The sequence below is a fragment of the Theropithecus gelada genome, chromosome 7b, assembly GCF_003255815.1.
Source record: "Theropithecus gelada isolate Dixy chromosome 7b, Tgel_1.0, whole genome shotgun sequence".
NCBI classification, from domain to species: domain Eukaryota; kingdom Metazoa; phylum Chordata; class Mammalia; order Primates; family Cercopithecidae; genus Theropithecus; species Theropithecus gelada.
This window is the reverse complement of record NC_037675.1, coordinates 22,507,233-22,531,420: the sequence shown is the minus strand read 5'-3', so window position 1 is coordinate 22,531,420 and position 24,188 is coordinate 22,507,233. Positions and strand designations below refer to the sequence as shown.

The 24,188-nt window shown below is 43.6% G+C and overlaps 1 protein-coding gene and 1 non-coding gene across 13 annotated transcripts in view; both read left to right on the top strand.

The window, feature by feature from the left end:
* Positions 1-11,275: 11,275 nt before the first annotated feature.
* Positions 11,276-11,416, top strand: LOC112629641. Its single transcript, XR_003120720.1, has one exon. It is a non-coding gene; the product is annotated as a U4 spliceosomal RNA (small nuclear RNA).
* A 2,599-nt stretch (positions 11,417-14,015) lies between these two features.
* HNRNPC (heterogeneous nuclear ribonucleoprotein C (C1/C2)) overlaps positions 14,016-24,188 on the top strand; it is a 62,440-nt gene continuing 52,267 nt past the window's right edge. For 2 of the 12 annotated variants that reach the window (XM_025392431.1, XM_025392424.1), the window contains exons 1-2: positions 14,031-14,213; positions 20,925-20,950. The gene's annotated coding sequence lies outside the window, so the exon portion shown is untranslated. Of the gene's footprint in view, positions 14,214-14,842; positions 14,889-20,431; positions 21,667-24,188 lie in introns of all 12 variants that reach the window. The other 10 variants (XM_025392422.1, XM_025392418.1, XM_025392423.1 and 7 more) reach the window with 8 other exon arrangements.

Genomic DNA, 24,188 nt, shown 5'->3' with positions numbered 1-24,188 from the left:
GGACACATACATTTCCCAGTGAAGACAGGAAAATCCAATATAATATTTTCCCGGGTTTAAGTGACAGATTTATAAAATTTAAAAGCTGGGCTTTTATGCACTTAAGGTTGCTTCTTTCCCAAGCTATTTCTTCATAAATCTGGGATTTTCTGTCCTTTTTTAAGATGCTCTAGCCAGAGACAGTGCAGGCCAAAATTAACTTTGAAGTAAGCCAAGTTCGTGTTTGATAATTGTGTTCTCTTTTCCGAACCTCTGACTTCTGTTAATTTCTTTTTTTTTTTGAGACAGAGTTTCGCTCTTGTTGCCCAGTCTGGAGTGCAATGGCACAATCTCAGCTCATTGCAACCTCTGCCTCCCGGGTTCAAGTGATTCTCCTGCCTCAGTCTCACTAGTAGCTGGGATTACAGGCGCCCGCCACCACGCCCAGCTAATTTTTTGTATTTTTAGTATAGAGGAGGTTTCACTTTGTTGGCCAGGCTGATCTCAGCCTCCTGACCTCATGTGATCCATCCGCCTCAGTATCCCAAAGTCCTGGAATTACAGGCGTGAGCCACCGTGCCTGGCTGACTTTTGTTAATTTTTAAAACATCTCCTCCTACCTCTTTCAGGCAACCAGTTTCCCTTAACATTCTGATTACATCTTGGAGTGAATTTATGTATTTTTTCCACTAGACTTAATGTACTTCTCAATGTAGATGGTAAGGCCTTGTTCTATGTTAAAGAAATTTCAGGCCGGGCACAGTGGCTCATACCTGTAATCCCAGCACTTCGGGAGGCCGAGGTGGGAGGATTGCCTGAGGTCAGGAGTTCGAGGCCAGCCTGACCAACATGGTGAAACCCCGTCTCTACTAAAAAGACAAAAATTAGCTGGGCGTGGTGGCAGGCGCTTGTAATTCCAGCTACTAATGAGGCTGAGGCAGTGAGAATCACTTGAACCCGGGAGGTGAAGGTTGCAGTGAGCCGAGACTGTGCCATTGCACTCCAGCCTAGGCAACAAGAACAAAACTCCACCACGAAAAAAAAAAAAAGAAAAAAGAAATTTCAGTCATCGGCCAGGCGTGGTGGCTCATGACTATAATCCCAACACTTTGGGAGGCCGAGGCGAGTGGATCATCTAAGGTCAGGAGTTCGAAACCAGCCTGGCCAACATGGTGAAACCCCGTCTCTACTAAAAATATAAAAACAATTAGCTGGCCGGGCACGGTGGCTCACGCCTGTAATCCCAACACTTTGGGAGCCCGAGACGGGCGGATCATGAGGTCAGGAGATCAAGACCATCCTGGCTAACACGGTGAAACCCCGTCTCTACTAAAAATACAAAAAAAATTAGCCGGGCGTGGTGGCCGGCGCCTGTAGTCCCAGCTACACGGGAGGCTGAGGCAGGAGAATGGCGTGAACCCAGGGGGCAGAGCTTGCAGTGAGCCGAGATCGCGCCACTGCGCTCCAGCCTGGGCGACAGAGTGAGATTCCGTCTCAAAAAAAAAAAAAAATTAGCTGCACGTGGTGGCGGGTGCCTGTAATCCCAGGTACTCGGGAGGCTGAGGCAGGAGAATCACTTGAACCGCAGAGGCAGAAGTTGCAGTGAGCTGAGATTGTACCACTGCACTCCAGCCTGGAGGAAAGAGCAAAACTCTGTCTCAAAAAAAAAAAAAAAGAAATTTCAGTCATCAAAAAAGACTTGGGTATATTATTTTATAACATTTTGACTATAAAAGTAATACATGTTCACAGTAGATACAAACAAACAGAAAAGTAAAAAGAAAAAAATGAAATGTATTTGTAATCCTACTATACATATATAACTACCATTTTGGTATATATATGCATATAAGCATATACAATATTTGCAATAAAAATGAGATTATTTATTTTATTTTTAAAAATTTATTTTAAATTTATCATAATTAGGCCAGGTGTGGTGGGTCATGCCTATAATCCTAACACTTTGGGAGGCTGAGGTGGGTGGATTGCTTGAGCCCAGGGTTTTGAGATCAGCCTGGACAACATAGAAAAACTCTGTTTCGGCCGGGCGCGGTGGCTCAAGCCTGTAATCCCAGCACTTTGGGAGGCTGAGGCGGGTGGATCACAAGGTCAGGAGATCGAGACCATCCTGGCTAACATGGTGAAACCCCGTCTCTACTAAAAATACAAAAAATTAGCCGGGCGAGGTGGCGGGCGCCTGTAGTCCCAGCTACTCCGGAGGCTGAGGCGGGAGAATGGCGTGAACCCGGGGGGCGGAGCTTGCAGTGAGCTGAGATCCGGCCACTGCACTCCAGCCTGGGAGACACAGTGAGACTCCGTCTCAAAAAAAAAAAAAAAAAAAAAAGAAAAACTCTGTTTCTACTTAAAATACAAAAATTAGCCAGGCATGGTGGTACCTGCCTGTAATCCCAGCTGCTTGGGATGCTGAAGTGGGAGAATTGCTTGAGCTGGGGAGGTTGAGGCTGCAGTGAGTCAAGATAAAATCACTGCATTCCAGCCTGGGTGACAGAGACCTTGTCTCAAAAAAATAAGAAAAGAGAAAAAAAATTTCATAACTGTGGTAAAGTACACATAATATAAAATATACTATCTTACTTATTTTTAAGTGTACATTTCAGTAGTCTTACATATATTTTCACTGTTGTGCAACCAATCTCCAGAACTTTTTCATCTTGCAAAACTGAAACTTTACACAAATTAAATAATAAGTCTATTTCTCCCTCCCTCCAGACCCTGGTAACCACCATTCTACTTTTTGTTTACAAGGGTTCTATTACTCCAGATCGTTTATTTTTAAAATGTCTTTAGTTTTCAATAACCAATATACCATAAACAATTGACATTTAAAAAATATCATTGTTTTTTATTGCATAATTTTAATGGCTGTTTAATATTCTATTCTATAAACATATAATTTAACCAATGCCCTACTGATGAGCATTTAGATTATTTTTTGCCATTATAACCACATCATATTAAAATCTTTACTTACATCCGTAATTATTTTTCTAAGAAGCATTACTAGAAGTGGAATTGCTGAGTCAAAGAGAACTTGCATTTTTACGGTCTTTGGTACTTATTTGCCAAATGTCCGACTAACTTTCTGAAAGGATCTACCAGCTTATACGCCTATCAGCTGCATCCATTTATTTGCATCTTAACATTAAGAACATCTTTTTTTCAAACATCTATTTCATAGACAAAAATATGAATTCATGGCCAGGTGCANATCTTTTTTTCAAACATCTATTTCATAGACAAAAATATGAATTCATGGCCAGGTGCAGTGGCTTACTTCTGCAATCCCTGCACTTTGGGAGGCTGAGGCGGGTAGATCACAAGGTCAAGAGATTGAGACCATCCTGGACAACATGGTGAAACCCCATCTCTACTAAAAATACAAAAATTAGCTGGGCGTGGTGGTGCACGCCTGTAGTTCCAGCTGCTTGGGAGGCTGAGGTACGAGAATCACTTGAACCAGGGAGGTGGAGGTTGCAGTGAGCCAAGATGGTGCTACTGCACTCCAGCCTGGTGACAGAGCAAGACTCCATCTCAAAAAAAAAGAATTCATGTCCTTTAAATTTGCATTTCTTTGATTGCTATTTACCTTGAACTTTAAAAATATTTATCATTGTATATGTCTTTTGAGTCCTTGATGTGTTAAGAATATTAAATTTTTGCTGGGCGCGGTGGCTCACACCTGTAATCCCAGCACTTTGGGAAGCCAAGGTGGGCGGATCACCTGAGGTCAGGAGTTTGAGACCAGCCTGACCAAAATGGAGAAACCCCATCTCTACTAAAAAAAAATACAAAAAAATTATCCAGGTGTGGTGGCACATGCCTGTAATCCCAGCTACTCTGGAGGCTGAGGCAGTAGAATCGCTTGAATCCATGGAGGCGGAGGTTGTGGTGAGCCAAGATGGCGCCATTGCACTCCAGCCTAGACAACAAGAGCAAAACTTTATCTCAAAAAAAAAAAGAATATTAAATTTTTGAGTGTTTTCTATTTTGCTTGTAGTATATGTCTGTTTAAGTGTAAATATTTTGAAACAGATTTAAGAAAGTATTTAACAGCATAAGGCCGGGCGCGGTGGCTCAAGCCTGTAATCCCAGCACTTTGGGAGGCCGAGACGGGCGGATCAGGAGGTCAGGAGATCGAGACCATCCTGGCTAACACGGTGAAACCCCATCTCTACTAAAAAATACAAAAAAAAAAAACTAGCCGGGCGAGGTGGCGGGAGCCTGTAGTCCCAGCTACTCGGGAGGCTGAGGTAGGAGAATGGCGTAAACCCGGGAGGCGGAGCTTTCAGTGAGCTGAGATCCGGCCACTGCACCCCAGCCTGGGCGACAGAGCGAGACTCCCTCTCAAAAAAAAAAAAAAAAAAAAAGAAAGTATTTAACAGCATAAAAGGTAAGAGGAAGGAAGGTAGTTTTATGTATGAGTACTTGATGTCAAAATGGTAGCCATTTTGTGTTTATGTGCTAGCCACATGTGTTTATCGAGCCCTTAAAATGTAGCTAGTGGCCAGGCACAGTGGCTCACACCTGTATTCCCAGCACTTTGGGAGGCGGAGGCTGGCGGATCACCTGAGGTCAGGAGTTCAAGACCAGCCTGGCTAACACAGTGAAACCCCATCTCTACTAAAAAATACAAAAAATTATCTAGGTGTGGTGGCAGGCACCTGTAGTCCCAGCTACTCGGGAGGCTGAGGCAGGAGAATGGCGTGAATCCGGGAGGGAGAGCTTGCAGTGAGCTGAGATTGTGCAATAGCACTTCAGCCTGGGTTACAGAGCGAGACTCCATCTCAAAAACAAAACAAAAGAAAACAAAAAATTAGCCGGGTGTGGTGGTGCATGCCTGTGATCCTATCTACTCTGGAGGCAGGAGAATTGCTTGAATGCAGGTGGTGGAGGTTGCAGTGAGCCGAGATCACGCCACTGCACTCCAGCCTGGGTAACAGAGCGAGACTGTCCCAAAAATAAATAAATAAATAAATATTTTTAAAAATTTGCAAACTAACATTCTATTTCATTATTATAAAGCTTTCCTCACATGAACTTAATAAAGCTTTCTTCTCTTTTTAAGGACTCAGGTAGAAGAGATGGGACTTGTTCAAATGAGTGCTACTATGTGATTTACCTTTCTTTGTGATATGATTGTGCTTAATTCAGCATTTATTCACATTCCCAAAATTTACCATTCTTTGACCCCTACTATGCTATTTTTACCACTCCCCAGAAGAGAATGGTAGTCAAGGTTCTTCAGACAATGAGGAAGTGAGCAGAGGAGTATGCTCTGAGGCTTTAGATACCTGAACATAAATTGAGATGACAAGAAAGCAGTATTATGGGGGTGAAGTTGTGGGCTAGGTAGTAATAGAAGGTAGGAGTGATTCTATTGGAAAAGTTCCTTGGACATTAAGAGAAGTCTCCAAAGTTGTGTTTAAAAAGGCCCCTGGGTTGGGAGGTCAAGGAGGGTGGATCATGAGGATCAAGGGATGGAAACCATGCTGGCCAACATGGTGAAACCCTATCTCTAAAAAAAAAAAAAAAAAAAAAAAAAAATTAGCTGGGCATGGTGGTGCATGCCTGTAGACCCAGCTACTCTGGAGGCTGAGGCAGAGAATCACTAGAACCCAGGAGGGGGAGGTTGCAGTGAGCCGAGATTGCACCACTGCACTCCAGCCTGGCGACAGAGTGAGACTCTGTCTCAACAGCAACAACAACAACAACAACAAAAGACCCCTGGGGCCAGGTGTGGTGGCTCATGCCTATAATCCCAGCACCTTAGGAGGCCAAGGCCGGAGGATCACTTGAGATTAGGAGTTCCAGACCAGCCTGGACAACATGGCAAAACCCCAGTTCTACTAAAAATACAAAAATTAGCTGGGTGTGGTGGCTTGTGCCGGTAGTCCCAGCCACCCGGGAGGCTGAAGCAGAAGAATCGCTTGAACCCTGGAGGCAGAGGTTGCAGTGCATCGAGATCTTGCCACTGCACTCCAGCCTGGGCAATGAAGAGAGACTCCAGCTCAAAATAAATAAATAAATAAATAAATAAATAAAAGTTAAAATAAAAAGGCCCCCTGGGGCCAGGCGTGGTGGCTCGTGTCTGTAATCCCAGCACTTTGGGAGGTCAAGGCGACCAATGACTTGAAGCCAGGAATTCAAGACCAGCCTGGCCAACATGGCAGAACCTGTCTTACTGAAAATACAAAAATTTAGCCTGACGTGGTGGCGCATGCTTGTAATCCCAGCTACCCGGGAGGGTGAGACGGGAAGATCGAGTGGATCCAGAAGGTGGAGGTTGCCGTGAGCCGAGATGGCGCCACTGCAATCCAGCCTGGGCAAAAAAGCAAGACACTGTTTAAAAACAAAACAAAACAAAACAAAACAAAAAACGCCGGGCGTGGTGGCTCACTCCTGTAATCCCAGCACTTTGGGAAGCCAAGGCGGGCAGATCACGATGTCAGGAGATCAAGACCATCCTGGCCAACATGGTGAAACCCTGTCTCTACTAAAAATACAAAAATTAGCTGGGTTTGGTGGCGCCTGCCTATAATCCCAGCTACTCCGGAGGCTGAGACAGGAGATGAGCTTGCACCAGGGAGTCGGAGATTGCAGTGTGTGGAGATGGCACCACTGCACTCCAGCCTGGCGACAGAGAGAGACTCTGTCTCAAAGACAAAACAAAAACCAAACAAGCCAGGTGTGGTGGCCCACTCCTGTAATCCCAACACTTTGGGAGTCAGAGGCAGGTGGATCACTTGAGGTCAGGAGTTCGAGACCAGCCGGGACAACATGGCGAAATCTCGTCTTTACTAAAATACAAAAAATAGCTGAGCGTGGTGGCATGTTCCTGTATTTCCAGCTATCTGAAGGCTGAGGCAGGATAATCGCTTGAACCTGGGAGAGGTAGGCTGCAGTGAACCCAGATTGTACCTCTGCACTCCAGCCTGGGCTACAGAGGGAGACTCCCTCTCAAAAAAAAAAAAAAAAAAGAAAGCCCCTGGATAAATTTTATATTTGAAAAGATGTGGACCAGATAGTTCACATAGTATTTTTATACCATTTAGATTTGCTCAAAAGCTCAGTTTGTACCATAATAGTGAAATAAGCACTGACAATGAAATGTGACATTTGTCAACTAAAAAAGCATTTTGTAAGTTGTACAAAGATTAGCTTAATGAAAAATTACCAGAGGATAAAATCTTGTGCTTCAGAGCCAGAATGAGAACAGATGGCAAACACGTTAAAGAAGGCTTAACCTACAAGAAGCCAGATTTAGGTCACTGCTGAGATGAAAATTAGAACAGGAACAAAGAAGACAAAGGAAAAGTAGGAGAAAAACATTAAGTAGAAAGGGTAAAGAGAAATTGAAGAAACAAGAAAGAAATTGGAAGTTTATTTGTTTCTGTTTTCAGAAATGAGGTCTCACTATGTTGTCCAGGCTGGAGTGCAGTGGAGCTCACAGGCACAATCATAGCATACTGCCAGGAACTCCGGGGGTCAAGGGATTCTCCTGCCTTAGCCTCCTGAGTGGCTGCGACTACAGGCACCCACTACCATGCCCCACTATTTTTCACTAAAAAAAATTTTTTTTGGCCAGGTGCAGTGGCTCAAGCCTGTAATCCCAGCACTTTGGGAGGCGGAGGTGGGCAGATCACGAGGTCAGGAGTTTGAGATCAGCTTGGCCAACATGGTGAAACCCCGTCTCTACTAAAAATACAGAAATTAGCCGAGCATGGTGGCACAAGCCTGTAGTCCCAGCTACCTGGGAGGCTGAGGCAGGAGAATCGCTTGAAGCTGGGAGGCAGAAGTTACAGTGAGCTGAGATCCTGCCACTGCATTCCAGCCTGCTGACAGAGCGATACTCTGTCTCAAAAAAAAATTTTTTTTTAAGAGATGTTGCCCAAGCTGGAAGATGTTTTTAAAAATAAAGTCGCTTATTTTCACAATATCTTCTGAAGGGGCTTGAAGTCTCTATTATATAGGTCTCGTAGCACCTTCTTACTTATTTTTAGTAGCACTCACAATTGATTATAAATAATTAATTGAGTAATTATCCATTTAATATTTGATTCTGTTCTGAAAGGCAGGGGCCATGTCTGTTTTGTTTACTTATATGTTCTTGTGGCATAAGCTAATTGCATAGTACATGGTTAATAAATATTGTTGAGTGAATGGATAGTATTATCCCACCTTGGCATACCTTATATTATTAATAATAGTGTAATGGTTATTTGCATACCCTCTAGAACTAGACCTCCTAGCATTAGAATTTTTTTTTTCTTTTGGAGACACGGTCTCGCTGCTGGTAGCTAAATCCTGGTCTCCAGGGACCCTCCTGCCTCAGCCTCCTGAGTAGTTGGGATTACAGCCTCAGGAGTGTCTAGCTAGAGCGTCAGAATCTTGGCACTACCAAAAACTAGTTGTGTGACCTTAGGCAAATTACTTAACCTTTCTGTGCTTTAATTTCCACATCTTTAAAATGGGGATAATAAAATTGTCAAATGAGCTACTTCATGTGAAACCCTTACAAAAGTGCTTTACACATGGTATCTGCTCAGTAAATTTTTTTACTATTAATATTTAATATAAGAGTAGTCAATAATACTTAGAAGCAAATACTACTTGATTTCAAAACCACGAATGGATGTCGTAATCTAGACTTTATCTCTCCTTCTTTTTTTTTATTTTCTTTTTTTTTCCATTCTGTAGCCAGGCTGGAGTGTAGTGGCGCAATCTCGGCTCACTGCATCCCCCGCCTCCTGGGTTCAAGCAATTCTCATGCCTCAGCCTCCCGAGTAGCCGGGATTACAGGCATGCGCCACCATACCCAGCTAATTTTTGTATTTTTAGTAGAGACGGGGTTTCACCATGTTGGCCAGGATGGTCTCCATCTCCTGACCTCGTAATCTTCCTGCCTCGGCCTCCCAACGTGCTGGGATTAGAAGCGTGAACCACGCCCAGCCTTTTTTTTGCTTGTTTTTTCGAAACAGAGTCTCACTCTGTCACCCAGGCTGGAATGCAGTGTTGCCATCTGGGCTCACTGCAACCTCCGCCTCCCAGGATCAAGCGATTCTCCTACTCAGCCACCAGAATAGCTGCAATGACAAGTGTGTGCCACCACGTGTGTCCAGCTAATTTTTGTATGGCGGGGGGAGGGGGGTTCACCATGTTAGTCAGGCTGGTCTTGAACGCCTGACCTCAAGTTTTCCACCTGCCTTGGCCTCCCAAAAGTGCTGGGATTATGGGCGTGAGCCACTGTGCCCAGCTATCTCTCCCAGTTTTAAAGCTTTGTGGAGTGGACAAAGATTTTTTTTTGTTTTTTTTTTTCAAGACAGAGTCTTGCTCTGCCCCTCAGGCTAGAGTGCAGTGGCATGATTTCGGCTCACTGCAACCTCCACCTCCCGGGTTCAAGTGAATCTCCTGCCTCAGCCTTCCAAACAGCTGGGATTACAAGCATTCGCCACCACGTCTGGCTAAGTTTTGTATTTTAAGAAGAGATGGGGTTTTACCATGTTGGCCAGGCTGCTTGCGAACTCCCGACCTCAGGTGATCCGCCCACCTTGGCCTCCCAAAGTGCTGGGATTACAGGTGTGACCCACTGCATTTGGACAGTGATCAAATTTTTTTTTTTTTTTTTTGCCTGTTTGTTTATATTATTTATTTATTTTTTGGAGATGGAGTCTCAATCTGTTGCCCAGGCTGGAGTGCAATGGTGCAATCTCAGCTCACTGCAACTTCCACCCCACTGGGTTCAAGTGATTCTCCTGCCTCAGCCTCCCGAGTAGCTGGGGTTACAGGCGCCTGCCACCATGCCCAGCTAATTTTTTGTATTTTTAGTAGAGACGGGGTTTCACCATGTTGGCCAGGCTGGTCTCGAACTCCTGACCTCAGGTGATCCACCCGCCTCGCCTCCCGGAGTACTGAGACTATAGGCGTAAGCCACCGCTCCAGAGATTGTGATGAGCTGTGATCGTGCCACTTCACTCCAGCCTGGGGGAAAGAGTGAAACTCCATCCCCACCCCGACCTCCAAAAAATAAATTAATAAAATAAATAAATAAATAAAATAATTGATATATGATACTGAAAAACTGGAAACAACTTCAATGTCTCGAACAAGGGATTAGTTTTTAAAAATGATATTGGGGCCGGGCTTGGTGGCTCAAGCCTGTAATCCCAGCACTTTGGAAGGCCGAGGTGGGTGGATCATCTAAGGTCAGGAGTTCAAGACCAGCCTAGCCAACATCGTGAAACCCCATCTCTACTAAAAATGTAAAAATTAGCCAGGCGTGGTGGTGGGCGACTGTAATCCCAGCTACTCGGGAGGCTGAGGCAGGAGAATCGCTTGAACGTGGGAGGTGGAGCTTGCAGTCAGCCAAGATTGTGTCACTGCACTCCAGCCTGGGTGACAGAGCAAGACTTGGTCTCAAAAAAAAAAAAAAAAAAAAGGCTGGGCGCGGTGGCTTACTCCTGTAATCCTAGCACTTTGGGAGGCCGAGGCAGGCGGATCACAAGGTCAGGAGATCGAGACCATCCTGGCGAACACAGTGAAACCCTGTCTCTACTAAAAAAAAAAATACAAAAAATTAGCCGGGCGTGGTGGCAGGCGCCTGTAGTCCCAGCTACTCAGTAGGCTGAGGCAGGAGAATGGCGTGGACCCCGGGAGGGGGAGGCTGCAGTGAGCCGAGATCGCGTCACTGCACTCCAGCCCGGAGGACAAAGCGAGACTCTGTCTCAAAAAAAAAAAAAAGGTATTGGCCGGGTGCAGTGGTTCAGGCCTGTAATTCCAGCACTTTGGGAGCTATGGCGGATTGCTTGACCCCAGGAGTTCAAGACAAACCTGGCCAATATGGCAAAACCACATCTCTACTAAAAATACAAAAATTAGCCAGGCGTGGTTGCGGGTGCCTATAGTCCCAGTTACTCAGGAGGCTGAGGCATGAGAATCGTTTGAACCTGGGAGGCAAAGGCTGCAGTGAGCCGAGATCGTCCCATTGCACTCCATCCTGGGCAACGAGAGTGAAACTCCATTTCAAAAAAAAAAAAAAAAAAAGAGTATAAAGCAGTGTTAGCTAAAATGAGAGAGCTCTATAAAATTTTATTTTATTTTATTTTTATTTTTTGAGACAGAGTTTTGTTTAAACTTAAGTCAAGAGGCCAGACATGGGTGAGCCTGTAATCACAGCACTTTCGGAGGCCCAAGCCGGTGGATTGCTTGAGCACAGGAGTTTGAGACCAGCCTGGGCAACATGGTGAAACCCCATCTCTACAAAAATTAGAAAACTAGCTTTGCGCAGTGGCAGTATCTTAGCCAATGAGGTCTATCTGAGGCGTGATTATTGCTAATTGAAAATTTTTCCCAATACCCTGCCATGATGACCTGCAATATAGTTGGCATTGGCAATTTTTGACAGTCTTTACAGAGACTGAAAAAAAAAGAAAGAAAGAAAACTTTGTCTAGTGGCACATGCCTGTAGTCCCAGCTACTCAGGAGGCTGAGGTGGGAGGATCTCTTGAGCCCAGGAGATCGAGGTTGCAGTGAGCCCTGATGGTGCTACTGCACTCCAGCCTGGGCAACAGAGTGATATCCTGTCTCAAATAATAGTAATAATAGTAGTAATAATAATAATATAAATTATGTGTCAACCAGACCCGACAGACTCCAGGCCTCTCTGAGTAAGTACTACATAAAATATACAACAAAGAAAAAACAGGGCTGGCATGGTGCCTCTCACTTGTAATCCCAGCATTTTGGGAGGCCAAGGAGGGAGGACTGCTTGAGCCTAGGAGTTCAAAACTAGCCTGGGCAACATGGCAAGACGCTGTCTCTACAAAATATAAAAAAAACTAGCCAGCGTGGTGGTGCACACCTGTGGTCTCAGCTACTACAGAGGCAGAGGTGGGAGGATTGCTTGAGACTGGGAGGTTGAAGCTGTAATGATCTGGGATCATGCCAATGCACTCCAGGCTGGGAAACAGAACAAGACCTCATCTCAAAAGAGAGAGAAAAAAGGACAGTCTATCTGCTTGTCCTGGAAAAATAGCAATTTCCCCTGATAAATACAAGTTAATGGTTAATTAATATTTCATTAATTTATTAAGAGGTAGTAACAAGGAAAATATATTGAAGGGTAAGAATTAAACTCTGCCATCAAAAAATCTTACCATCCAGGAAGGGAGAGAAGAGGAGTGTAAAACTACCCATGGTGCTACGAGGTAATTTCAAATAAATTGCAATGTGGCAATTGAGTCGAGGCTTTAAGCACTCGTAGGATATTCTCCCTCTGATTACTTGCTCAAAGTAGATGATTTAGAAAATATAGAAAAGTACAATAAGGTTTTAAGGCCGGGTATGGTGGGTCACGCCTGTAATCCCAGCAAGAAGGCTGAGGCGGGCGGATTAGGAGGTCAAGAGATGGAGACCTTCCTGGCCAACATGGTGAAACCCCATCTCTACTAAAAATACAAAAATAGCTGGGTGTGGTGGCACGCACCTGTAGTCCAAGCTACTAGGGAGGCTGAGGCAGAATAGCTAGAACCCAGGAGGCGGAGGTTGCAGTGAGCCAAGATCGCACCACTGCCTGGTGACAGAGCGAGACCCTGTCTCGAAAAAAAAAAGTTAAAAAAAAAAAATCACATGTAATTTTCCTACCAGGAGAGAACCACTACTAACACTTTAGTGTATACTTTCTCCCGTATTTTTTGTCTTTGCTTTTTAAAATAGTTTAAAGCGGTATGGCGCGGTGGCTCACGCCTGTAATCCCAGCACTTTGGGAGGCCAAGGCGAGTGGATCACCTGAACAGCCTGGCCTACATGGCAAAACCCCATCTATACTAAAATACAAAAATTGGCTGGACATGGTGGCGTGCGCCTGTAATTCCAGCTACTAGAGAGACCGAGGCAGGAAAATCGTTTGAACCTAGGAGGCGGAGGTTGTCACTCAGGATTTCCTTAGGCTGCCGGAAATTCGAGGTCTGGGCGAACCTTTTACTAGGCGCTTTAAGGAGCAGCGATAGGACACCGCGGCCGCCAATCAACCTCAACTGGAGGCAGTTGCACTCCAGCCTGGGCGACAGTGACTCTGCCTCAAAAAAAAAAAAAAAAAAAAAAAAAAAATGGCTCCCTTAGTAGAGCTGATGCTAATCCACTGTGTGCGCAGTTCCTATAATGTAACCAGAAGGACTGGCAGGTGACGGGGGTACGTAGGAGACAAGCCATTTTAAGAGGAGGGAAATTAAGGGAGCAGATTCGGAGGGATGGGCCAATTTTACTGGCACTTAAGATATTAGTGAGATGACTTGGGCCAGAGGCCGGGATTTTGCACTTCATTTACTTTTCATATTGGAGAGGAATAAGGAAGTCAGTTGGTTTGGATGGAATATGTGTTGTCTGAAGAAGGGTTTAATAGGCTGAGAAGCAGAGATGTCTACGAGGTAGCTGACATTCGAATCTGGACCTGAGAAAGGCTCTCGGGTTGGAAAAACGGCAGGGCTGGTTAGTTTTCTACACACTTTAACACGGCCTAGTCACCGCTGCTCCCTCCTCATTTTAAGTAAAGTTCTTTCTTTATTCACATTGCACGCCGGAGGCTTCATTTCGCGCTTTTTTTCTCCTAGGCCCGGGGCTAGGGCAAGTCCTTTGCACCCGTCACCTAACAACGCCCCTCAAGCCCTTCCCCGCCCCCGCGCCGCCGGAAATCCGAGGTCTGGCCGAACCTTTTACTAGGCACTCTAACGAGCAGCGATAGGACACAGCGGCCGCCAATCAGGCCTTCCAGATACCCGGATGTGAGACGGTGCGCGATACAAAGGCGAGTTTCCACCCAGAGGGTCGTCCGGTGCAATAGCCAATAAACATTCCCCAGACGATAAATGACAAGAAAATTAACCAGTTACAAACTAGTTTCTCTCACGCATGTGGAAATTCTTCTGCTTAGTCTAACCCACTGCCAATTGTGACTGGATATCATTGTGAGAAGCGGTTGAACTGTCTAATTAGGAGCGGGAGCGAAAAAACACACAGCCAATAGGAAGATTCTTAGGGATGGGGCGGGGACTAGGCCTTCGCCTCGGCGGCAGAGGAGACTCGGGGGCCATTTTGTGAAGAGACGAAGACTGAGCGGTTGTGGCCGCGGTGCCGACCTCGACCAGCAGTCGGTTTCTCCACGCCGAATCCGGGAGTAGGAGACTCAGAATCGAATCTCTTCTCCCTCCCCCCTCCTGGTAAGTGGAGAGGGCGGACGCAGGGAAGGCGCTGGGTTTTTTGGGAAGCGAGAGGGGGTGTGGGAGAGAATATGAGGGAACCCTTCCCCCTAACTAACCGGGCCCTCATTTATTCTGTTTGTTTTGGGGGATTAGGTCTGAAGCGGGAGGCGGTTTTACAGGCCTCAGCCTCTGCGTAGGTTTAACCTGGTGTCCTCTGGGCCACGATCGCCAGGGAAAATGCCCTTTTTTCGCTCTTCCTGTGTTAACGGCTGCTTTCCTTTCATTTTCTACGACCGCGAGGACTCCGGGATCCTGAAAATGAAGATCGCGATGTTCATTAATATAGTCGAAGTTAACATAGCGCCGATGCCTTCTATTACCTCGGTTCTTCTTACATGTAAAAATTGGGGGAGGGGGAGGGGGAAGGTTACCAAGTAGATGTATCGCGAGCCTTTAAATCCTGCATCGTGCCGCGTGGCCTACGAGAAAGGTTTAACAAAAGATTTAGCATTTTACTGATAACTTTTTATTTTATTCCTCTCTATGAGCAAATAATGGAGCTCGAAGTAGTTATTTTCACTTACGTTTGTAAAAGGAAATATTGTGTATAACTATATTAATAATTACAGCTGACTTTTCATCTGCAGGTTACAAAACACTTGAAATATATAAGTTAGTGGAACTTTGCTTGAGGTAGGTATTAACTCTCTTTCTCAGACAGAAACTGAGGCAGAAAAGTGTTGGTTGCTAGGGTCATAATTAAGTCAGTAGCAGAACTACTAAGGAATTTGACCACGAGGTCAGTCGAGTGGTTTTTACCTGGTTAATGGAATACCGGGTTCTAAAAGTACAATATTTGAATCTTTGCAAGAACCTGATGACGGAAACCACGAGGTAACTGGAAATTCCCAAATTGCGCTTAAGAAAAATACTACGAGACTTGAGAATTTGTTGTTAACGTAACTTCCTAAGTGTAAGATGACAAAATTTGACTTTCGGGTTATTCTGATGTTAATTTTCCCGTCCACCTAAACTTGGGCAAAAATTCACAGCTACATTTTATTAAGCAAATATTAACAGTGCTGTTATTTGCTCGGTGCTGAAATTTGATAAAAAACTTGTAAGTTAAAGTTACAGATCTTTAGTGTCACGTTCATTTATCTGGGAAATCGGTTTTTTAAATCCTCACATGAGATTTGGTTATTTTTTACAATCTGTTAATTTCACAAAAACTAAAGCTGTTAAGCACAGTTTAAACCAATTCTGCCGGGTAAGAAATTTATCTGTAAGGCAACCTATTTGATAGGAAGTAAAATAAGGGTCAAAAACATCGCGACCCCTTTAAGTTTAAATATATTATTACAGGAACTTAAAACTAAAGTTTATCATCGTGCTAAACTGTTAGGAATGAGGTAAAGGCAAAAATAGATTAATTGGGAAATCATGTAGTAAAAATGTTGGCAATGAGAAATGTCAGAAGTTAGTATTTAAGAACAGTTATTAATAGCTGAAATTGATTGACGGGCACTTTTCTTTGCCTTTGAGGTGTTAGAAATACGGGTTCCTTCCGACAGTATGTATATCAGATCAGTATGTATATCAGCGTACCAAAAATTCTTTAATATCAAGAACTGTTTGCCACGGCATTTATATCACAATTCCAGGTGTGTTCTCAACTGGATAGGCATTTAGTAACATTTTCGTATTGGCTAGCGTATTGGCTAGGGGGAAAAGTTGAAGGATGGCCAGGTTGCAGGTTTTCTGACCTTTTTTCCCCCCCATTCGTGTGCCACTCTTGGGAATACTTGGTAGTTGATGTTCCTTCTGTGGAGAATTTAAACAGCTTACGTTTGTAATTAAATCTCTTAGAGGATTTGACGTGGCATTCGACCTTGTTTTGGATGGAATGGCAGTGCGACACAAAGAATAAACTCAAATAGCTAGTTGCTCTAATTTTAAAGACTAAGGGGCAAATTATTAAAACTTAATATGTTGAATGTGAGGTGTTGAATAGGGAGTAAGTTTGCCTAGGAGGAGAAATAGATTTTAATCCTCCTTGCTTAAATAAGAGGACTTAGACTTTTTTTTTAAACTTATTTGAATTTTTAGTTTCTAATTCAAATTTTTCGTTGCCAGAAGACTAAAAACTGTACAGATACAGTCTTTTTAAAGCAGTTTTTTTTTGTTGTTGTTTTTTTTTTTGTTTTTTTTTTTTTGAGACGGAGTCTCACTGTTGCCCCAGGCTGGAGTGCAGTGGCACAATCTCGGTTCACTGCAGCCTCTGCCTCCCGGGTTTGAGCGATTCTCCTGCCTCAGCTTCCCAAGTAGCTGGGATTACAGGCGTGCGCCACCACGCCGGGCTAATTTTTATATTTTTAGTAGAGACGGGGTTTCACCGTGTTGGTCATGCTGGTCTCACTTCTGAGATCAGGCAATCCTCGTGCCTCCGCCTCCCAAAATGCTGGTATTGCAGGTGTGAGCCACGGCACCCGGCCCCAGTTTTCTAAATTAGTAGTAGTTACTACTATTCTTAACCACATTATTTCAGTCTTCAAATAATTAGTAGTTGTCTCTGGGGAGCATTATTTGCTCTTAATATGCATATTCTCGTATTCTCATTGGAAATGGGAAGCTTTTGGTTTTGTGTATACTACATTTACTAGAGGATTGGTGAGAACTAGAAAGTTGAGGTGTGGCATAACTACAGGTTTTCTCGATATTGAAAAATTTGGATTTATTAACATAAGAAATTTTGGTTTCTTAACCAAAGAAAATTTATTTTTCTTTAGTTAATAAGAAAATCTTACAAGAAAATTTGGTTTCTTAACCAAAGGAAAGAGGTTTCTTTGGTACATTTACTGTGATAGGTTATGTGTTTTTGGATTTATATTGTATCAGGAAAACATCATTTGGTGCTCTAACTTGATTCTGTCCCAGTACACTGGAAGGACAGGCACTTTGTTTAAAGAATTGATTCTAGAGGCCAGGCGCTGCTGCTCACGCCTGTAATCCCAGCACTTTGAGAGGCTGAGGCGGGTGGATCACGAGGTGGATCACGAGGTCACAAGTTCCAGACCAACCTGCCAATATGGTGAAACCCCCATCTCTACTAAAAATGCAAACAAACTGGGCGTGGTGGCGCTCGCCTGTAGTCCCGGCTACTCGCCTGTAGTCCCGGCTACTCGCCTGTAGTCCCGGCTACTCGCCTGTAGTCCCGGCTACTCGGGAGGCTGAGGCAGGAGAATAGCTTGAACCTGGGAGGCAGAGGTTGCAGTGAGTCATCGCACCACTGCACTCCAGCCTGGGCGACAGAGCGAGACCCCGTCTCAAATAATAATAAGTAATAATAATTGATTATAAACTGGGGAAGAGAGAGATTCCCGATTTAAAATCTTCACAGTGGTTCTCAAACGTTAGCCAACACCAGAATCAATAGGGCTAGTTAAAACAGATTGCTATGATCTATACCACCAGGTTTTCTAATTAAGTCTGGGGTGGGGCCTGAGAGTTTGAACTTCTGGTAAGTTCCAGGTGATGATGCTTATGCATCACTCATTCTGAGAGGGACCCCTTTAGAAGAAGGGATCCAAACTTCAGGCAGGTTTTGACAAATAATAACCTAGAGATACTTTTTTTAAAAACTACCTTTGAGCTTTATGTAAGGATACTTTTTTTTTTTTTTTGGGAGCCTCACTGTCACCCAGATTAGAATGCAGTAGCGTCATCCCAGCTCACTGCAACCTCTGCCTCCCAGGCTTAAGGGTGCCCTCAGCCTCAGTAGCCCTGCTAATTTTTTGTATTTTTGGTAGAGACAGAGTCATGTTTCCAGGCTGATCTTCAACTCCTGAACTCAGGTGATCCGCCTGCCCCAAGCCTCCCAAAGTGCTGGGATTACAGGAGTGAGCTACCCCGCCTGACCTCAAGGAATATTCTTGATTGAAAATAGTGCTAAAGTTGGTCTTTTTTTTTTTTTTTTTTTGAGACGTAGTCTCGCTCTGTCCCCCAGACTGGAGTGCAGTGGCGCAATCTTGGCTCACTGCAAGCTCCGCCTCCCGGGTTCACGCCATTCTCCTGCCTCAGCCTCCTGAGTAGCTGGGACTACAGGCGCCTGCCACCACGCCTGGCTAATTTTTTTGTATTTTTAGTAGAGACGGGGTTTCACCGTGTTAGCCAGGATGGTCTTGATCTCCTGACCTGGTGATCCACCTGCCTCAGCCTCCCAAAGTGCTGGGATTATAGGTGTGAGCCACCGTGCCCGGCCTAAAGTTGGTCTTTTTATGAGTGGTAGCTCTTCAGTTTAACATAAAATCTTGGGAGATACCTGAACTTCTTGATGTTGAAACATAGAATTAGTTTCTTTTCACATTTTTCTTTCCTTTTAAGCTTATGTCTTGTGGCACCTGTACAAAGGATTTGGTTGTGGTTGAACTATAAAATTACATATCTTGAAAATTGATTACCAGGTTTGGGCTGTGGCTCCAAATAAGAAAATGAAATGTTTCACCATAACTGTATTTCATAAACAGGAAAAGAACATTCAGATGTATATTTCCTACAATTCTTCAGACTTTTTCCGCAGTTTGTACATTCGTACAGTTTCACACATCAAATGTAAAAATTAACTGTCCTTCCTGCACTGTTCTACTTTTTAAAAATTTATGGTTTTAGTTACAGTACCTGTTGCTGCTGTAGTCATTCATGCATAGTTGGCTCAAGGAACACTTCTTTTTTTTTTTTTTTGAGACGGAGTCCCCCAGGCTGGAGTGCAGTGGCCAGATCTCAGCTTACTGCAAGCTCCGCCTCCCGGGTTTATGCCATTCTCCTGCCTCAGCCTCCCGAGTAGCTGGGACTATAGGCGCCCACCACCTCGCCCGGCTAGCTTTTTGTATTTTTTAGTAGAGATGGGGTTTCACCGTGTTAGCCAGGATGGTCTTGATCTCCTGACCTCATGATCTGCCCATCTCGGCCTCCGAAAGTGCTGGGATTACAGGCTTGAGCCACTGCGCCTGCCGGCTCAAGGAACACTTGTAAATGCTCAATTAAAAAAATTTTTTGAGACAGGGTCTCTTTCTGTTGGCCTGGCTGAAATGCAATAGCGTCATCAGAGCTCACTGCAGCCTCAAACTCCTGGGCTCAAGTGATCCTCGCTCCTCAGACACCTAAGTAGCTGGGATTACAGGCTACCACACCCTGTTAATGTTTTTTGTTTTTAATAAAGTCTTGCCACGTTTCCTAGGCTGGTCTCAAGCCATGCTCTACCCCAGTCTCCCAAAGTGTTGGGGTTACAGGTGTGAGCCACCACACCTGGCCTTAAAATATTTTAATTTCCTGAAATTTACAAAAGAGAATAAGACCTTATGGCTAAATTGAAAAGTGAGTGCAGCTAGTTCATTGTTTGCACAAGGAGCTACAGTCCAATTGTAGTTCTTATTTTAGCTGATGAAACAACCAGTTTGTCATGGAAATTATTTTAGTGTGGTATTGTGTACCAGATTTTTAGAATCCATAACTTGAAATTAGCTATACATGCTACATAGTAAACAGTGGACTACAGAAACAAAAGAAGTATTAACATAAGGATCTTAATTTTTTCACCTATTTTATGACCTTAAATATTCAGTAGCCATAGTAGTCTTATTTTATTCCATTTGTATTTTCGTTTTGTCAGTGAGTGAAATAATGTGCTCCTTATTTAAAACATCTTTCCCCCTAACAATAGAACCTATTAGGTCTTGTGGTTTGATCACTCACTGGTTTTGAAAATAGATCTAGAGTCATCACTAGTATAGATCTTCATGGTAGGCCATTCACCTTCAGTCTGTTACTCATAGTGGAAACTCCATGGGCTTTAAGTTTAAAACCCATGAATCTGCTTAATTTTCACAGTCTCAATATTTGACATTTGCTCACTATTTCACCTCTATTTGTTGGCCCGGTTTTTCTGTATTTTCTTTGCCCAAACTGCTCATTATCAAGATGAATATTTGGATATACTCTTTTTGAGACCCTCAAGGGCATATTGACATGGATTTAGTTAATTTTAGTCACCTATTGATGTTGAATTGTGAAGACAGTCACTGGTAGAGGTGATTCTATGGAGGCTGTCCCATCCCAGTGGAATGTTAATGCTTGACCAAAATGTGTTAGCTGCAATAGACAGATGTTTCTGTCTTGGGGGTTTAGGGCACAACATTTCTGAGGAACTCTGACTCAATCTGTCCCTTCTCCTTTCACAGGGCAGCAAGGCGAACCCCATCCCTACTCACTGGAGCTCAGCTTTGATTTTTAACCTCCCTTCCCCACCCTTCCAGAACACACACATTCCATTCCAAAACTGATTTTATAAAGACATTTTAAACATAATGATGCAACTTGGTGTGCACTACGGCAAATGTACAGGTGTTTTTTTTTTAATTGTTTCCAAAACCGGGACCTGGATTTAAGATGTAATTTTTAAAATTTCTATTTCTATTTTTTCTGCAGCAGTTGGGTTAGAGGAGGAGGAGCCTTTTAGCCTCTCATAAACTGACCTCTCTACTTCCTCGTGTATTTTTAAGATTGATTGATGATGTCGAAAGGGCTTTGCTTGTCTGCTACTGAAAACTTTATCCTTGCGGTTTTTGTGGAAACTGCTTTTGGAAAGAGAAAAGAAATGAACTTTACTGACTTGACATTTTTGCACCTCCCGTTTTTCTAATCTGGGCTATTTTTATTTTTGTTTTTTTACAGTGAGATTTTTTTGATCTTCAGCTACAGTAAGTTATTCCAATTTTTTTTTAACATTTTTCCTGACTTTCCGCTGATTTCCTTTTTATTGTTGTTACTAGTTACTATTACTTATTATTATTATTATTATATTAATACTTATGATGGTGATGATGATGATGATAATGACACTGATGATTTTTAACCGGATTAAAATCGAGTTTTTCTGAATGTTTCTAAGAATTTCTCCGGCCTCCTGATTGACTTTGGAGTTTTGCATCTTGGGAGAGAAAGCGAAGGCATTAGTATTTTTAAGTGGATTGATCACATAAACCTTTTCTCTCCCAACCCCACCCTTGCCCTTATCCCCTTCCCCACACTGAACAGAATTTTACTGGCTGTTAAGTCTATGACCTTATTTTTCCTGATCTTTAACTTAACTGTTTTAGAGCATCTCTGGACGTCTGTATTTTTAATTTTTTTTATTTTTGTTTTTTTATTTTTAATCTTTCATTTGTTAAATTTTTAAACTGTGCTGCAATAAAATGTGTGTGGTACTACTTAACACTTATGATCGTGATGGCATTTTCCCTGAAAGCCATCTTCCTCCTGTTTCCCTTGAAATCCCATCCTGCTTTTCCTGTACACTACCCCTCACAAACCACAAGCTGCAGCAACATGGATGCCCAGCCTGGAGCAGCAGCAGCCAGGATGACCTGGAGCCAGGGGGGCCTTCGGAACAGATGCACACCCTTCCTGGGTGATGGTAAGAGGTGTGAGGTCCACTTGGATTCATTACAAAGACTAGGAAATAAACCCATTTAACAGTTTAGCTGATGTGTATAGGTCATAGCCTCTGGAAGTGTTTGGATTAAGCGTTTTGTATGTGCATCTTGAAGTGTTTCCCAAGGGGGACCACCTCAGTTATTTGTAAACTAATGGAATAATAGGAGTTTCTAATTAACTTGGGCTGATTAGAACATTTTGGGTACTTGGAAAGAGCAGCTGAAGTTTAAAATGAAAGTGGCTTGCATTAATGATTAGTAACAAGGCAACGTATTGGGGAATCCTTTTTTTTTTAGATTATTACAAATTAGTAAACATTTTCTGTCATTTAACGTATTTCTTGGGTTCATGACATTTTTGGATTGTATTCTATTTAGACTTTTTATCTCATTAAAATTTCACAAGAGTCAAACCACAAGAGATACAACATAATTAAAATGCTGTCTCACTGGAAGGTTTTTAAAAATTTGAAAAAAGGTAGGCTTTTTGACCTCACAAAGCAGGGAACTCTGTTTAACCTATACATCCAAATCGGGAACCATCTCAGGCTGACCCCTTTTACAATGGTGACTCAAGGCCCAGCTAGATTTTGGGAATTCTAATGTGAATTCATAGAATTCCTAATGGTAAGAAGGAATGAATTCTGTGTTATTCACAGGAATCGTGTAGAGATTAATAAAGATGTGGATAGCCAAAGAGTAAGATAACCATTTTAGAGTTGCTCTGATAGATTTCAAGCTGGGGGATAATTAGATTTTATTTTAAAATATTTCTATTTTTTATGGAGACAGTCTCACTATGTTGTCTAGGCTGGTCTTGAACTCCTGGGCTCAAGCAGTCCTCCTGCCTTGACACCCCAAAGTGTTGACGTTACAGGTGTGAGCCACTGCACCTAACCTGGAATAATTTTTTGAAGGCATATTCGGTACTGTTGTATTAGGGTAAATCACAAACTTGCCCCCTTATATCATACTTGGATGAAAAGGAAAATCTAGTTTAAGTGAAAACCAAAGGTACACTCAAAACAGAATGGGAGAAAGTTAAGGAAAAGATTCCTGGAGGTTATCTAGAAAAATAATGGGAATCTTTTTATTTTTTAAATAGGTGCAAGTTTTATTGATGCCCTCTATTGTATGAGAGCTATTTTTTCTACTTCTTTGCTGCTGTCAATATATGGAAGCTGTTCACTATAGGTTTAGTTAGATTTACTCCTTGTTAATTCTACAAATTTATTGTTTTTATGGGACATGTTCTGTTTCGGGATATAAAACATAGTTTATTATGTTTACGGGCTTTGCAGCTTAGAGAGACTCATGAATGAAATAATGTCCATATATGATGAGAGGTAAATACCGATCCTATAGAAGCATGCTGAAATAAGCTAGGGGCATTGGTAAGCCTGCAGTCACAACTAATTGGAAGGCTGAGGCAGGAGGGTCCTTTGGCCCAGGAGTTGACAGGCTTTAGTGTGTGATATGATTATCCACTGCACTCCAGGCTGGGCAACATAATGAGACCCCATCTCTCTCTCTTTTTTTTTTTTTTTTTTTTTTGAGATGGAGTCTCGCTCTGCCGCCCGGGCTGGAGTGCAGTGGCCGGATCTCAGCTCACTACAAGCTCCGCCTCCCGGGTTTATGCCATTCTCCCACCTCAGCCTCCCCAGTAGCTGGGACTACAGGCGCCCGCCATCTCGCCCGGCTAGTTTTTTTGTATTTTTAGTAGAGACGGGGTTTCACCGTGTTAGCCAGGATGGTCTCGATCTCCTGACCTCGTGATCCGCCCGTCTCGGCCTCCCAAAGTGCTGGGATTACAGGCTTGAGCCACCGCGCCCGGCCTTTTTTTTTTTTTTTGAGACAGAGTCTCGCTCTATTGAGCAGGCTGGAGTGCAGTGGTGCAATCTTGGCTCACTGCAACCTCTGCCTCCCAGGTTCAAGCGATACTCCTGCCTCAGTCTCCCGAGTAGCTGGGACTACAGGCACAGACCACCATGCCTGGCTAATTTCTGTATTTTTGGTAGAGACGAGGTTTCACTATGTTGGCCAGGCTGGTCTCAAACTCCTGACCTCTTGATCTGCCTGCCTCGGCCCCCCAAAGTGCTGGTATTACAGGCGTGAGCCACTGCGCCGGGCCTTAAATTTTTGTGTTTTTTGTAGAGACCCGGTGAGACTCCATCTCTTTTTAAAAAAAGAAAGCATGAGGCCGGGCGCGGTGGCTCAAGCCTGTAATCCCAGCACTTTGGGAAGCCGAGATGGGCGGATCACAGGGTCAGGAGATCGAGACCATCCTGGCTAACCCGGTGAAACCCCATCTCTACTAAATACAAAAAACTAGCCAGGCGAGGTGGCGGGCGCCTGTAGTCCCAGCTACTCAGGAGGCTGAGGCAGGAGAATGGCGTGAACCTGGGAGGCGGAGCTTGCAGTGAGCTGAGATCCGGCCATTGCACTCCAGTTTGGGCGACAGAGCGAGACTCCGTCTCCCAAAAAAAAAAAAAAAAAAAAAGAA